The sequence below is a fragment of the Chiloscyllium punctatum genome, chromosome 28 (genome assembly GCF_047496795.1).
Source record: "Chiloscyllium punctatum isolate Juve2018m chromosome 28, sChiPun1.3, whole genome shotgun sequence".
Taxonomy (NCBI): Eukaryota; Metazoa; Chordata; class Chondrichthyes; order Orectolobiformes; family Hemiscylliidae; genus Chiloscyllium; species Chiloscyllium punctatum.
This window is the reverse complement of record NC_092766.1, coordinates 54,434,717-54,451,717: the sequence shown is the minus strand read 5'-3', so window position 1 is coordinate 54,451,717 and position 17,001 is coordinate 54,434,717. Positions and strand designations below refer to the sequence as shown.

The 17,001-nt window shown below is 39.5% G+C and overlaps 1 long non-coding RNA gene across 1 annotated transcript in view; it reads left to right on the top strand.

The window, feature by feature from the left end:
- The window catches only part of LOC140454076 (uncharacterized), a 39,526-nt gene extending 22,773 nt beyond the window's left edge, over nucleotides 1-16,753 (top strand). The window contains exon 3 of the long non-coding RNA XR_011952610.1: nucleotides 14,254-16,753. This is a non-coding gene — a long non-coding RNA (uncharacterized lncRNA). The remainder of the gene's footprint in view (nucleotides 1-14,253) is intronic.
- Nucleotides 16,754-17,001: the final 248 nt, after the last annotated feature.

Below are 17,001 nucleotides of genomic sequence, written 5' to 3'. Positions count from 1 at the left end.
CTGCTGTGTACTCATATTCCTGAACCCTGCTGGATAGGAATAACCAGGCACAGAACTCTGAGAGGTCTTCTTTGAGTCTTTTATTGATGAGACACGGCAGTTATTTGGATGGTGTGCATGCAAAACACCTCCAGGCAGCATCTGGTATCTCCCCGCCTGTCCGATGTGCCACTCCCATTCTTAAACCTTGAATAGAGACTGTCTCTCAGTATTATCTCCATGGCAACTGCAATTAGAAAGTCTAGTTCAGTTCAGCACTTTGTGGTTAAACCACACCCCGCCCCCCCCTCCCCCCACGGCCCTGTGGCTCCCTCAAGTACCTGACAGGCGGTTCAGTTTCAGTGGAGCTGTCTATCGGGATTCTTATATGGAGGAGCCGGGGTTGGGGTGGGGTGGACAAAGTTAAAAATCACGCAATGCCAGGTTATAGTCCAACAGGTTTATTTGGAAGTACAAGCTTTTGGGGTGTGCTGTGATTTTTAACTTGATCAGAATTATCTCTATGGTAACAGTTCAGTGCTTCAACAATTACAGAGGCCATATGTTCCCCACACAATAGATTCCCCTCTAGCAGGGTAAACTGTTATTCAAGCCCTGGGCATAGCTATTAATCACTTTTCTCCCCCAATCCCATCTCGCTTTCTGTTGATCTTTAAATTTTTTCTAATCTCCTTGGTCTTTGCCAATTTGTATGCATTCTATTTCAGTTTGATAGACACCCTTATTTCCTGAGCCACCCACGGCAGATTATTCATTTTCCTACAATCCTTCCTTTTCCCTGATAAATACTTTTGCTGAGCACTTCAAAAAATTGCTTTGATATTCCCGCTCTGTCCGTCAACTATCCCACCATAAAGTCTTTTTTTCCAGTCCACATTAGCCAACTCCTGCCTCATCCTTTTGTAATCTGCTATTCTGTCCCTGGGGATAGTTACTCTTCACTTTTTATCTCAATTCCATCATGCTTTCTGTTGATCTTTGAAGTTTTTCCAATCTCCGAATTTATCCTTGGTCTTTGACAGTTTGTATGCCTTCTTCTTCAATTTGATAGACTCCCTTATTTCCTTACACATGGCAGATTATTCTTTTTCCTAAAGTCCTTCCTTTTCACTGATATATACTTTTGCTGAGAAATTTGAAAAATTACTTTGATATTCCTCCACTGTCTGAGAACTGTCCCACAGTAAGTCTTTACTTGCATTCTGCATTCGCCAACTCCTGCCACCTCCTATTGTAGTCTCCTTTGTTTAAGCACAGGATCTTTGGATTGGATTTAATCTTCCCGCTTTCCAACTGTGTTCTAAATTCTATCAGACTTATGACAAGTCTTTTTATCAGATTACGAGGGGAGGCGATGTTTCCTGGGCGTTTTGGGTTTCATTGTCAGCGACCTTGGCTTTGTAATAAAGTATAGGATAGATATTCACAACAGATTATTCTGGACGGTGTGAATGTACTACACAGACTAAAACCATAAATCACTGTCTCCCCTCAGTTTAAAATTGCAAAATCATTATCACCTACACGCTTCCTCACTACCCAAGTTTGGAACGCTAATCCACCTGACTATCCTGCTGTTTCTGAAAATCTCCTTTGGTGAAGGTGGTGATTTTTGGATTCATCTTTCTGGTTATTACCGTAAGAAGATAAGCCCTGGGCACAGGAGAGGCAATGCAGCCCTTCGAACCAGCTCCACCATTTAATACCATGATGATTGAGCTCACCTCGGTCTCAGCTGGATTTTCCCGTCTGCTCTCTCTCACGCTTCAACCCATTGCAAATTCAACATCTGTATCTCTTCATTAAATTGGCTCATTGTCCTGGCATCTACCACATTTTTAATAGGAAATTCCACAGATTCACAGCACATTGAGATAGGTACATTCTTCTTCATGAGAATAGAATAGAGTCCCTAAAGTGCAGAAACAGGGTATTCGTCCATGAATTCCACACCAACCCTATGATGAGCATCCCATTCAGACCCAGCCATTCCCTGTAACCCTGCATTTCCCGTGGCTAATTGCCTAACCAGCACAAGCATGAACCCTGTGAGCAATTTGGCATGACCAATCCACCAAACCTGCACATCTCTGGCCTGTGGGAGGAAACTGGAGCACCGAACAAAACCATGCAGACATGGGGAGAATGTGTAAACTCCACACAGTTGCCTTAGGCTGGAATCAAACCCGGGTCCCTGACGCTATGAGACAGCAGTGCTAGTCACTGAGCCACCTCTACTTAAAATCTGCTGCCCATTATTAACCTCCCCACCCCGAAATTGGCTGAATGTATATTCCTTACGTCAGAAATCGAGGTGTCTAAGCGGATGTCTTAGTAAATCCCCGTGACAGCCCACATGTCCTGTGTGTCTGAATAGATATCCTATACACAAAACCCTCCAGCCCACACTTTCTCTCACTTTCCAGGGACAGGTCTCCAGAGGCTTCATGGGGGCTACAACTCCCACAGTCCCTGAGGCAGGGACCACACGTGTGTATGGAAACCCACCACTGTACATGTACAGAATATGGGTGGGTTTTGGAGCATGTTCTTTGGAGTAACTAGCGGAAAGCATTTCACACTGTGATTAGCAGGAGAAGGGACGCATCTGCCTATAATATTGATCAGTTGTATCCAGGATCTGCCATCTCCCTTTCTGTTTCCTTTTGTTTCATTCTGCCGTTACATTATTGACTTGCAGCAATTGAAGGGAAAGGAAGTGAACCCAGAAAGGGTGCAGAGTCTAACCAGGGATGGGAAGTGGTGGCATGGATCTGTTTATCAGTAACACCATGAGAATGTAGACGGTGTACGTTAGCGGGTAGTAGAGTTAGAATGGTGGGAGAGAGTAAGTGGGCTGGAGGGTTACAGCTTTGCGGGAAGAAAGGGGAAAAGGGTAGTCCAGAGAAACTAGAATTGTCTGCTCTTAATTTCTAATCTGTACATATTCCTTTATACAGGGTGCTAGATGGTGTAGATTTGCAGACTGAAATCTCAAAATCACATGCAAATCATGATTAAGTTAAACAACATTTGAAGAACCAAAGATGGAGAATCACTGGGCCAAAATCCTGCAACACTCTCTCTCCCAGCATTCTTGTTCTATCTGTGCCAAATGGACTGCGAATGGTTCAAGACAGCAGCTCACTACCATCTTCCCAAGGGTAACTAGAGATGGGGAATAAATGCTGGCTGAGCCAGTGATGCCCATATCCTGGAAATGGTTTCTATCTCTAGTTGCTGAAACCCAGTTGATGTTACTGCAGGATGAGGAGGGACGCTGAGTGCATCCTCCAGGAGGCAGCACCATCACATTACCCCTGCCTACACCTACACAGTAACGCAACAACGTCACTGGAACAAAAGGCAGTGAAACCAAAGGAGGACTTGGATATAGTTCTTCGAGGTAAAGCCATGAGAGGGGATTGTAACACAGCAGGAACTTGAGATTGAGCTGGATGGTCAGCTGTTTCCCATTGAATGGTGGAGCAGGATTGAATGGCCGAATGGTCTCCTCCTGCTGTTATCTCCCAGGTATGTATATATTCATGGAGCCCGGATAGGAAGAAGTGGGCAGGGATTCTCCAGGAGATTACACTTCCACAACAGTTTCCAGTGAGGGATGGTTTGATGGATTTTATTTAACATTTATCTTTAACACAAGGTTTGTAAATTTTGGTTTTAAAATGTTGTAAGAGCTTTCTGCACCGCAAGTAAAATTAAAGAAAATAAATTGAACTGTTTGAATATAACAGTTTTAAAGCTTTCAACCTCCTGTAAAACAAAATCCTGTCTATTCCCAGTCACCATCACTTTCCAGCTACTCAAACTCCAGGGAAATATTCCCTCCCTGTCTGAACCTTTGGTTTGATTTAACAGCTTTTCAGTTGTTGTTCTATGAGCTGTGAAGCGTTCTTTTTCCCCATTTCTCTGACTCAGAAATGTTATCACAGCAACCTTCCCACCATCAAAATCATCATTCTACCATTTTGCTTTTGGTTAACATATAATCGCCAGCAGTGCAAAAGTGAGGACTGCAGATGCTGGAAACTAGAGCCTAGATTAGAGTGGTGCTGGAAATGGCCTTTTGCCAAAACGTTGATTTTCCAGCTCCTCGGATCCTGCCTGACCTGCTGTGCTTTTCCAGCACCACTCTAATCTAGACAGATAATCACCAGCAGTAAACCATTTGTGTAACCAATTGAATATTTCCAAACAAAGCCCATTACAGGCCAAGCAAACAATTACAAGTGACAGAGTGAGAAGGGACTAAATCAAAGTAGAATTGTGGGGAGGGGGCAGCGGTGGAGATAAAGCACTATATCTCCTGCGGTGCCCACCTCTATCTAAAGGTATCGAGAGCAGTGATCCACACTACATGCTACTTCTCCAAGGACACCCTGCTCTGTAGCCTTAGAATAAAATCATAGAATAAAATCCCTACAGTGTGGAAGGAGAGCATTGGCCCATCAGACCCCACCGACCATCCGAAGAACATCACGCCCAGAGCACTCCATCACTGTGACACTGTATTTCCCATGGCTGATCCACCTACTCTGCACAATCCTGGATACTGTGGACAATTTAGCACGACTGATCCACCTGACCTGCACATCTCTGGCCTGTGGGAGGACACTAGAGCACCTGGAGGGGACCCACACTATCATGGGGAGAATGTGGGAATTCCACACAGGCCATTGACCAAGGCTGGACTCTAACCTTGTACCTGATGCTGTGAAGCAGCCATGCTACAATCACAATTTAAATCAAAACAGATGGTCCCTGCTCATTGTCACATTGCTGTTTATGGAGACTTACTGCCCAGAGAGACATTCTGAGGTTCAGAAAGTGGCAATGTAAGTTCAGTCACCTCCACCCCAGTTAATGTGATTAACAACATCAATACTCCAACAGTGTCATCATGTACAAGGTCCACTCCTGACTCTGATGGACAGTAACATCAGAATCAGAGTCCTGCAGTCCACATGGAGCAGGGGGATGACCATTTCCCTGTGAGCACTCACTGGTCTCTCAATCGTGTTGAAGACGCAGCAAATGCCTTGTCACACAGAGGGTTGAACAGCTACTACCCAGAGTGAACCCAGTGGAGTCTCGGAGGCAGGATGAATCACTGAATCCCTTCTCCCTCACTAAGCATCTTAATTGCCTCTCCTCTGTGTGGGCTCCATGGGGTCTCAGCAGGAGGGATGAATCACTGAATCCCTTCTCCCACCCTGACCATCTGAATGTCCTCTCCCCCTGTGTGGGCTCACTGGGGTCTCAGCAGGAGGGATGAATCACTGAATCCCCTCTCCCACCCTGACCATCTGAATGTCCTCTCCCCCTGTGTGGGCTCACTGGGGTCTCAGCAGGAGGGATGAATCACTGAATCCCTTCTCCCACCCTGACCATCTGAATGTCCTCTCCCCCTGTGTGGGCTCACTGGGGTCTCAGGGAGTCAGGATGAATCACTGAATCCCTTCTCCCTCACTAAGCATCTTAATTGCCTCTCCTCTGTGTGGGCTCACTGGGGTCTCAGGGGGTCAGGATGAATCACTGAATCCTCTCTCCCACACTGACCACCTGATTGTCCTCTCCCCCTGTGTGGGCTCACTGGGGTCTCAGGGAGTCAGGATGAATCACTGAATCCCCTCTCCCACACACTGACCACCTGAATGTCCTCTCCCTCTGTGTGGGCTCACTGGGGACTCCACAGGTGCGGCATTTGAGTGAATCTCCCCCCACACTGGGAACATGTGAATGACCTTTCCCCAGAGTGAGCTCGCTGGTGTTTCAGCAGGTCAGAGGACTGAGTGATTCCTTCCCCACACACTGAGCAGATGAATGGCCTCTCCCCGGTGGGAATGCACTAATGTCTCCGCTGGTGAGAGATTTGAATGAATCCTTTCTCACACATGGAGCAGGTGAAGGGTCTAAATCCACTGTGCCATCTCTGGTGCCTCAGCAGATTGTAAGATCGAGTAAATCCCTTCCCATACGTGGGGCAGGTGAACGGCCTCTCCGCAGTGTGACTGTGTCGGTGAGTGTCTCACTAGGAGGGGTGAGTGAATTCCTTATTCTGATTGAGTATGTCCTCCTGTTTTTTCAGTTATTATTGACAATCTCATTCCCCTCGCACCACAACCTGTTCCAGTGTTACAGAAACGGCAGAATGGTCAGCTGCAACTGGTCACCTGACCGATCACTGGACACGGACGGTTCAGTCTGCACAGATGCTGTCAGACCTACCGAGGTTTTCCAGCAATTTCTGATTTTGTTTCTGATGTCCCAGCATTTGCAGATGTTTAGTTTTCCAATACTCATCTTGTGTGTTGCAGAGTAGTTTATTGATGAAAGTAGACGGTTTTGAAAGTTGTACGTTAAGTCACACATCAGCTTTGATCATCATGAATGGCAGAGCAGAGTTGAGGGGCTGAATGGCCTCCTCCTGTTCCAATGAAAGTTATCCATCGGCAGCTTGTGGTAACATTTCCCCTCAATGCTCACTTAACCTCCACGTCGAACACACTGTTACTGACTGAACAAACCTCCTGTGTTTGAACTAAACCTGCTCATGTTCAGTGGCTCCCTCTCCTGCCACCCAGGTTTAACTCTCATCATGGAATGCTGTCTCGTGTTACTGCGGGAATGCCCACAAGGACTAATCCTGGAGTCTGTATCCCCTGGGATCCACAATCACAGTTTATTTCCTTCTTCCTCTTTCATTCTGGCATTGAACTCTCGGTTTCAATCCTTTCTCCTGTCATGCTCTTCAACATGTCCATGTGGGTGGAGTAGAGGTAGCAGGGATTTAATGAAGGGAAGTGAGAATTAGCAGGAAGCATGAGGAGAGGCGACAGCAAACACAGTTCTCATTGTAACGGCAGAGTTTCTCCGTGACCCAGTGATTGGCGAGGCACCTGAGATTGTGGGGGGAGGCAGATTCAATCAGGGATTTGGTAAGACACTAAGACAGTGACCTGTCCATCTGATTGTTAACTCAGATAGATCGAAAGAAAAGTGCACATTTAGATAGCACCTTTGATGATCTAGTGCAATGAAACATGCTTCCAACCCAATGATTTCAACCACAAATCTCTGAAAACACAGACGCAAAGCTTTCTACTTGTACCAGGCGGTCTCTGAGCCTCCTCTTTTCTTGGGAAAAGCGTTTTGAGCTGTTCAGCCTTTCCTGGTGATTATAACCGCTATGTTCCTGTAAGATTTGTGACGGAACCTTTACTTTCCTGTTCCTTGTGAGTGATGAAAGGAGCAGAAACAGTTCCTGACCTGTGCGGGGTTTCGGTTGGAGTATTTATATTTACAAATCCATTCCCACCCTCACATACAGTGTGAAATTGATGTAAAACTGAAGGGAATGAGTGAGTGAGCACCCACAGAATCATATGTGTGAGTTGAATGAACCTGGCATGAGGAAAATGGGACAACACTCGCAACTAGTTAGAATCACAGAATCCCGTGTGTGCAGAAAGAGTCTATTCTGCCCATCGTGTCTGCAATGACCTGCTCACCCACCCTTCCCATAACCCTACATTAACCATGGCTAGCCCAACCCACATAAATTGCACACTGCAGCCATGTTAGTATGGCCAATCCAGTAACGTTACACATCTGTGGAAGGGACACAAATTACATCCAAATGCTCGGAATTGTGGATGAAGGTTCACAAATACTTGACTCTGACACAAATGCTCTGCTTTTCAAAATAAAATCTGGGGGAAACTGCAACTGGAAAGATTTCTGATTATCTCAGGAGGAAGAGAATTCAAAATTCGTGCCATTGACCCAGGGGGCGTAGTGATAGTGACAGAGGTCTGGGAACCATCAGAAATGTAACAGGTTGTGTGCAAGGTGGGGGTGAGACAAGGACATAAAGACAGTCTGTCACACGGCTGAAGGCAGGAGAGATTAAACAGCAGAAATGCTCGTCCCTCAAAGCCACGGTGAATAGAGTTAGGGCTGGGAAAGAAACAAGGAAACAAGGTGTACAGCTGTCAGAGAAATATGTTAAAAACAGATTATAAAAGCATAGAGGGCAGAGTACAGTCTGAAATTGTTGCTCTCAATGGTGAGTACAAAAAGCTTTAAAGCCTGGGGAGTTTACAGCCAACACATACTCAGGATTGGCCAAGATCTACAGAACAAGAGAAAATTAATGACTATCATGACTTTGCATATTTCAGCTTTATGACTGCAACATTATCAAATATTTTCTGAGGAATATTGATTGAGTGGAATTAGATACATTTTGCTATGACTAACTAGAAGAAAGTATATAGAGAATACTGTGATTATTGGAATGGACGATGATACCTCCACATAATCTGCTGATATTGTGATTGGATATACAGTAAGTGTCAGAATCAAAGTAAATTATAATCAAATCAATTCAAAAATGTTTCCAAGTTTAAGATAAATACAATATTCACAATGATTGAGAGATTGTACATTGTAATGACCTTGCAGTATTTATTGTACAGAAGCATAATTCCACATTTGTAGCCCTTACTAGATTCCACAATTATTAGATATAAGATATATTAGCAACAAACGGATTTTAAAAATATATATTCGTGAATTTCAGAATAATGAGATATCTCATCTTGATATTAGACTGAGTAATATGTAGAAATAAAGAGTAATATTGCAGGGAAAAGTAATTGGAATTCTCTAAATTTCAAAGGCTGAGATAATTGCCATATTTCACCTGAGCAAAAATCAGACATTTACAAAGAATTTTGCAAGGGATATTATTGGTCGTTTGGTATGTGCATGGGCCTGAACAAATAGGTATTAATATAGTAGCATTGACAATAAGAAATAATGAATGGAATTTTCAAAAAAACACTACATTTTTACAAAGTCTATGTTAAATTGCTGTGCAATTATTCTAATTGATAATTGCTTTTAGAATCCTGACAGATAAATTGACTTAATATTTTGAAAACACTTTGCTCTGATGTTGCTAGGATATTCATTAAGATTAAGAAACTGAAAATTAAAGCATAAAATTTAGCTGGATGGTGTGAAAAAATCATTCAGCAGCAATTGAAAAAAAAGATTTTGTTTAAAAATGCAGGCAATGCAAGATTTATATGCTTCCAATAGTTTTCTTGAAGAGTCATGTCAATTTTGTTGATGTAATTTTTACCACAATAAATGTTCCAATACTTATTTCAGAATTAGGAGGAAAAGAATTAGGCCATCAAAGTGACTATTATTGTGAACAAAATGCAGGGTCACTGACATTTGATACGGAAAGGTATTCTCATAATTGTGTGATTATTGTTCACTGCCATCTAATATGGGAGGAAAAGGAGAATTGTCAACATTTCCAAGCAATTTTTTTCTTCTAATGAAATGAAAATAAAAATAATTTTGTAGGGCAATTTGTTTGAAAGAAGGAAACAGTCATTTCATATGACATTTGAGCTGAAGACTCGTTCCCGTTTCCCCCATTGTAGTCTTCACAATCATTTAAAACTTAGTGTTGGTTGAACGAAAGAACAAATGGATATAATCGAAATGTTTCCTTGTACACCAAAAAAAGTAAATGTAAAGCAATTTTATCATGAAAATTATATCGCTCTGAATGTAATCATTTCACACACAATAAATGTATGGTTGAATTGAAATGTCATCATAGCTGTAGAATTGTTTTCACCTGGCAGGGAATGAGGACAAAGGAGGCAATCTGAGCTCAGGCATGTGGAAGATGTTTACTCATGCAGCAATCAGTTAATGAAGGGATCGTCCCCCGAGACCAATCTCGGAAGGGAGATCCATAACACACTCTAACATGTACAGTAAAAAGCAGCATTTTTATGGACTTTCTGCATCTCAATGGCCACATGCAATGTGGTTACAGCCCTTCCCTCCTCATCCAGCCACCCGATTGAAACACATAATCGCAGATGGGCATTGTAATGGACATCCTCAGATTCCTATTGGGATCTTTCCATGCATCTTATTGACTTAGATTCCAAAGTTATTCCTGAACTCCCTCGGGCCTCTCAGGATACCTTATCAGCTGGGACATTTTGCGCTCTGCTATTCATTATATTTTATCAAAGCCAATTACCCCTCATATCATTCACTATCTTAATTATATATGTACAAAGAAATAGAAAAGACAGTTAATTTTAGCTTACTTGCTATAAGATTAGTAATATGACTTGTGTTATAAAGTTTGTTATATTGTGTAAAATTATACAGCTACTCTTGATGAGCAATCAACATCATACCGTGAAGTTAAAACTAGCTAACTTCAAATCTCTGTCGAAATGCTTTTGTATAATGCTTTTAGTAGGCATTGGTTACATATATCAAACTTATGTTGCAGATTTCCCCTATTATACTCAATAATCTGTAATTAGCACCTTTGTTTAATATTCTGAGTAACTGTAAAATAATAACTATATCTGACAAATGAGCTCTTCTGTTGTCATGATTGCTGCTTAGTGAGTTAACTGGGCTGCACCCTGCAGCTGCTGTTTATTCATTTACTGGGACAATTATCCTTTCATTTATGAAGATCAGGATTGGTCATTTGTCTGTATGTCAGCATGCTCTTATCAAGAAATGTCAGGAATGCTGTAGTCCTGGCGTTGGAGTAGGTCCATTGGTAGTGTGATTTATTTTAATTTAAGGCTGGAACAGAATGTTAGTCTAGTTTATCACCCCCCTGACACCTTGTATTTTAGTTCTAAGGTAGGCTGCCTGTTTTTGATTGTCAGGCATTTTGTATGAGCCAATATGGACCATTCTATTCCAGGTGGGGGCAAGTCATGCCCAGAACAGCAAATCAACTAAGATTCAAGTATTGAAATAAAAATCACCATTCGCTACCATTGGTTTCAGTACAATGCAATACGTTTACGTCACTGAGCCTTAATTTCACACTTAAAAACTAGATATACTGTATTTGATCAATTCTTCAATATTAGATATAAGCAACAATTAATCTTAAAAACATTTCATAGCAAACTTTAAAATGATTAGAAATCTCATATAGCTGCCCGTCTTGTGTAAAAATGAGCAGCACTTATTGGAGTGTAAAATAATCAGACGTCTCTTAATATGTAAGGCCGAATATTAATCCAATGATTTCTGTATACGTTCAAATGAGAAGGCAACAGATATTATCTGTGAGTGTTGGATAGGGAATCATTAATTAGTTTGTGTTTGTGTTATCTTGGAATAAGAAAACTATTATTCTTCTTTTAATATTGACTCTAAGAAATAATGGATTAAATTAAAATGTGAATTTGACGATGTTTGTTACAAAACCTAAACTGAATTACTATGTGATTTTTGTAATGGCAATGAATTGATAATTAATTTTAGAACTTTGGCAAAATAAATGATTCAATATTTCCAAATGGATTTGCTCTGATGTTGACGAGATATTTCTTCATCTGTCAGCTGAGAATGCAAATTCTGGCATGATGACATGGAAAGACATTAGACATTCAGTGAACGTTGATCAGAAATGGTTTGTCATTCAAAATTCTCAGATCTTCAAGATTTCTATACTTGGTTTCTCTACTTTTCTTGTGGAGAAATATAATATATAATAAGCACAAATTCTGCATTGTATTTAATTCATGGATATTTTCATATTTAGACATTTGAGTCAGAATTATAATGAAAATAAGTCAATAAGGAAGATTTATTTTCACAGAAGCATACAGTCAACAGCATTTATCAATGTATTTGTTTCAATATTGTCTCTGAATAAACGGTTAAATACGTTTAATGGGGATCTGTTGACAATGTAATGAACCACAATATCATTTTTGTCATAATTTTTGGTTTGGAAATCAATCAGAAAAAAAAATCCTATATTCAGGACTTGCTTCATCTCGATACATGTTACACGTAGTATCCTCAGGCATAAGTAATAAGGTTTTATCATTGATCTGGTAAAGATGTAGTGTGTAAATTATAATAAGGTGTCTCCTCCATCTGTTTGGATCTGGTGAGACTGTGATGTTTGCTATGATTATTCATCCTGAGAACAATAAGGCACGTACAAAGTGTTTTTCACCGAACAGTAATTAGGTGGTCTTGAAGACCGTTAAAAGTACTTTGATTTCAATAATGTTGAGCTGATTTCCATGACCTGGGAAATGTTTCACAACATTTTACCAAAATTCTGGATTCTAAGCATTCAATGGGTTTCGTGCAAACACCCTTCACTTGTCGTCATTCTCAAGTGAGGTGTCTAATGCTCAGGCACTGGCTGCAAGTCAAGGTGCCAGGAAGTCTGCTTCAACCTCTCCAAAACACAGCTCTTGGGCTGGTTGTCACAGAGTCTCCCGAACCTTTGTGAGCTCTTTGACCGGGCTTTCCACTGTTTTCTGGAGCTGCTTACTTTGTCTACTGTTTCCTTTAGTTTGACCTTTTTAGCTCTGCTTTCCCCAGCTGTAGAAATATTTAGAATGTTACATTTTGGGCCACAGGTCACTTGACCTTAGCGGACAGATAAAATATGGTTCACTTATTGTTGTAATAACGAATTGAGAAAGAATTCGTTTCAATGTTTCAATTTTATCAGTCGTTTACAATGACATTGAGTAGATAGTCATTAAGAGAGATCAACTGATAATTGTAAGCTATTTGCAGGATTATTGAATTGAAAAAGGATACAGACGTACAGAGATCTTTTTGGAAGGCATTGCTTTTTCATTCTAATATCTTTGTTGTTCAAGAGGTCTATGTAGCTGTTCATTGGTTCTCTTGTCCAGATGCTAATTTATAATTCATATCGCTTTTATTGTGCCGGAGTTTTGAGATTTGTGTCAGATTAAGAAGAAAACGAGGAGCTATTAAAATGAGAACTTGAGTGAATAGAAAGCACAGTACATTTAAATTACAGAGGAAACAGAGAGTATTTGCTCCAAATAAGCAAATATTTTTTTGTGTCGAAAGTGTGGTGGTGGAAAAGCACAGCAGACCAGGCAGCATCCATAGAGCCGGAGATTCCCGATGAAGGCTTATGCCTGAAACATGGTTTCTCCTGCTCCTCAGATGCTGCCTGACATTCTGTGCTATTCCAGCACCACATTCTTGACTCTGATCTCCAGCATCTACTTTCCTCACTTTCTCCAAATATTTGTAATGAACATGAACTGAAAATTTTAGCCTCGGCAGTTGAACAAAACCAAATTTACACTTTTTTGTGCAATATTTGGACTGAAAATTGTTTGTGATCATGCAACACATTAGGACATATGAACACCTCTTCCGTTAGAATCCTTTGCCATTCATAATAAAGAATAACCACTGCTTTGAACAACCAGTATCGTTTGTAATTACTGAACTGAAATACCAGAGGACAACTTCTGCATTTATTGGAGGGAATGATAACCAGATCCTTACTGTGGCAGTGGGGATTGATCTCAGGAACAATCCGATAGTTATTCTGATTATTCCACTGAACAGTAATTAGATGGTCATGAAGACCTTTGTGTGGCCTCATGTTTAGTGTTTTGTGTGAACAATGATTTTAAAAATATTGAGATATTTTACAAGATTTAGGAACACTGATAATCAAGTGTTAAAGGTATTAACTAAAGTCAACTTTAAAAAAGTTAGAATTGCTTAGAGAAACGCAATTAAACTACTGTAGAATCCCTGTTAGCACAGTGTGGTAACAGGTCATTTCGTTGAATAAAGTGACCCTCCAAAGAGTAACCCAGACAAACACTTTCCCAACCATATCCCTCTACATTTACTGCTGACTCATATACACATCCCTGAACACAATGTGCTATTTAGCATGGCCAGCTCACCTAACCTGCACGTCTTTGGATTGTGGGAGGAAACCACAGCAAAGTCACATAGACTTGGAGAGAATGGGCAAAGTACACAAAGACTGTTACCCGAGGATGGGATCAAACTGAGATCCCTGACACTGTGAGGTAGCATTGTTAATGACTGAGCCACTGTGCAACTATATGCAATAAGTAAAATCAGTGAGAGGTGTGCAAAGACAAATTTCAAATAAACACCCTCTGCTATTGTCAAAGCACATAAAATTTACATTCAATACGAATAGATGAATGGAAAACAAAAGAAAACTCCAACAATTCACGAATGAAAAATAATTAGAAATTTAATTTGATCAAATGTAATTCCAATATTTAGATGAATTGCAATTTTTAATAACAAATGTAGGTAATTAGCTGACTAATGAATAATTGGAAGTGTCATATGTTTACTTTACAGACGAAGAAAGCGACTTGTTTTCTCTCCTTGTAACACGGCAGAATAACAATGTGAATGTCCGAAATGTTTGAATCAAGCTCTTTCGAACAAAAAACTAATCACTTACGATCAGTTAGCCTTTTCACCTTTAAGACCACAACATTCTCAAATATTTTTCAGGAATTTAGAACCAGCAGAACTAGTTAATTTCTTTTCTTGGGAACCCGAAGAAGAGAATAAACAGCAGATACTGTGAAGGAGTCATTCAATGCGAACATTCAACTGAAGACAACATTCCTTCTTCCTAAAAAATGTTCAACTTTCAAAAATTCAAAATTTATTGTCATTGTTTAATGAAGTGATAAAGAGATGCTGATGCTTTTTCATTGGATTTTGTTGCATGAAAAATGCTTAAGTCTTAAGTGTTAGCATTGAAGATAAATATATTTACATTAATACAACTATGTTTCAACAGGTAAAATAAATATTGATTGTTACAATGATTGAGAGATTGTACACAGCAATACATATGAAGAATTAACATGATTCAATATTTCAAAAGCACTTTACTGTGATGTCGATTGAGTATTTATTAAGATCAGTGAACTAAGGAATAAAACATAGTAGCTAGCTTTACGTATTAAAGAAAAAATGAGACATTCAGTAATTATTGAACAAAATTCTTTTCTGAACTTAAAAATTTATGCAATATACAAATTGCGAATTTCTTTCCACTGGATTCCTTGTAGAGATGGTACGTTGATTACTATTATAATCAAAGTGTCAGAATTAGGAAGAGAATTAATAGATCATGAAAATGAGCATGAAAATAAACAAACAATGAAGTCACTGCTGGGTGGTATATGAAGCGATTGTAATAATTGTGTCATTATTCTACAATGATGGATAATGTTGGAATTGAAACAACAAAAAATTCAACACTTCTTTTCTTACAATGCAATGAAAGCAATAATCATTTTGTAGCATGCATGATTGGAAAAAGCAGTCTTTTAATATGACATACAGTGAAGACTAACCTTTTTGCAAAACTGTAAGAAGTTCATAAACTCAAAACGTAGCGTTTGTTGAATTTGCAACAAAAATGGTTATAATTTGAATTGTCTCTTGCACACACACAACAGAAGAGGAGCTTAAAGATTGTTAGAATATTTTTTTAAATGTTTCCAGTGTTATTGTACTACAGTCAATATCCATGACAAATTAGAATTATTGTTTTAAACAACATAAATCGCCGTTAACAACTGAACTGAAATATAAGATATCAAATGCACTTACTGTATGGACGAGTAAACAAATGCTTACTGTTGTCATTAGTCTCAGGAACAATAAGATACTCAGGTTATTCCACTGAACAGTAATCAGCTGATGATGAATATCTTTGTGTCGCTTTATGTGCACTGTTTTGTGTGAACATTGACTTCAAGAAAATTGAGATATTTACATGAATTAGCAACAAATTGGTAATTGGGTGTTAAGGATCTTATTTAAGATTAGACTTTTTAAATAGTTGATAGAATTGCTGAGCAAAACACACTTCAGACATCATGCAATAAATGAGATAAGTGATTGTGTGAAATGAAGTTCAGTCACTTCAATAACTTCAGTCCGGAACAAGACCTGAATCAGTAATATCATTTATTACGCTGTTGCAAGAGGGGTGTGGTGTCCACTGTCCACAAGGCACACGCACACACACACACTGAATTTAACGAGTACACAATATTTATGTAATTCGTTACTCGTCCCTCCTCCCATTGCTCCTTCACTGTTTACAACTATTTCTAATCTAAACCGGCTGTTTATCTCTGAACTCATCCAGCGTCGTCCCTGACATAATGTTTATGTCTGGCCTCACAAGGCCATTTGACCACCTCCCTCTGTGTTCTTATTGTTATTTGTCCTTCTACACTGCCATCTATTTCCTTGCTAACCAAAGCATAATTTCTTTTTATTCTTTATTTACACCGAGCCTTATGACCTTTTGATGGTGTTATTTTGTTCCTGCTGAAGCGGGAAACAGATGCTTGTAACTGTTTGTACAGGCATATCTAGCTTAACCTACCACCCTCCATTCACAGCACCTTAACTATTTGTCTATAACATCTACCATTATTTGCAGACACATTTCATTCTTGTACGCAAATTTTAGCTAATACAAAAGCAATAATATATTTCCTTCACATAGTTTTTATTCTTGTTAACTCAGCTCTTGGCTGAAACAATTATACACTGGTGCGAGTTCATCTACCTTGAATAAACAATTATGATTGCAGAAGTAACACTGCTTTATATATATCCCACATGTGCAAAGTCAAATTTCAAATGAATGCACTTCCATATTTTCACAGCAGTTCAATCTCACATTCAATATAAATAGGTGAGTGGAAAATGAAAAACAAATTTCACACAATTCATAAACATCAATAATTAAAAAGTGATAAATAAAAAGAATTGGCATTTGTTTATTTGACTGAACAAGAAATGTATTTTTTCTCCTCATTTTTATAGCACTGGAGCATCAAGGTCTATGTACTGTTTGAACTCAGCTCTTCAGAACAGAAGAAAATAAATTGATATCATTACTTTGTATATTTCATCTGTATGACTGCAACATTCTCAAATATTTTTCAACGAATATTGAATGAGTGGAATTAGATACATTCTGTTATTAGTGACCTGAAGAAAATTAATAGCAAATACTGTGATTATTCGAATGAACAACAGATGGAAACATATCAAATATTGAAT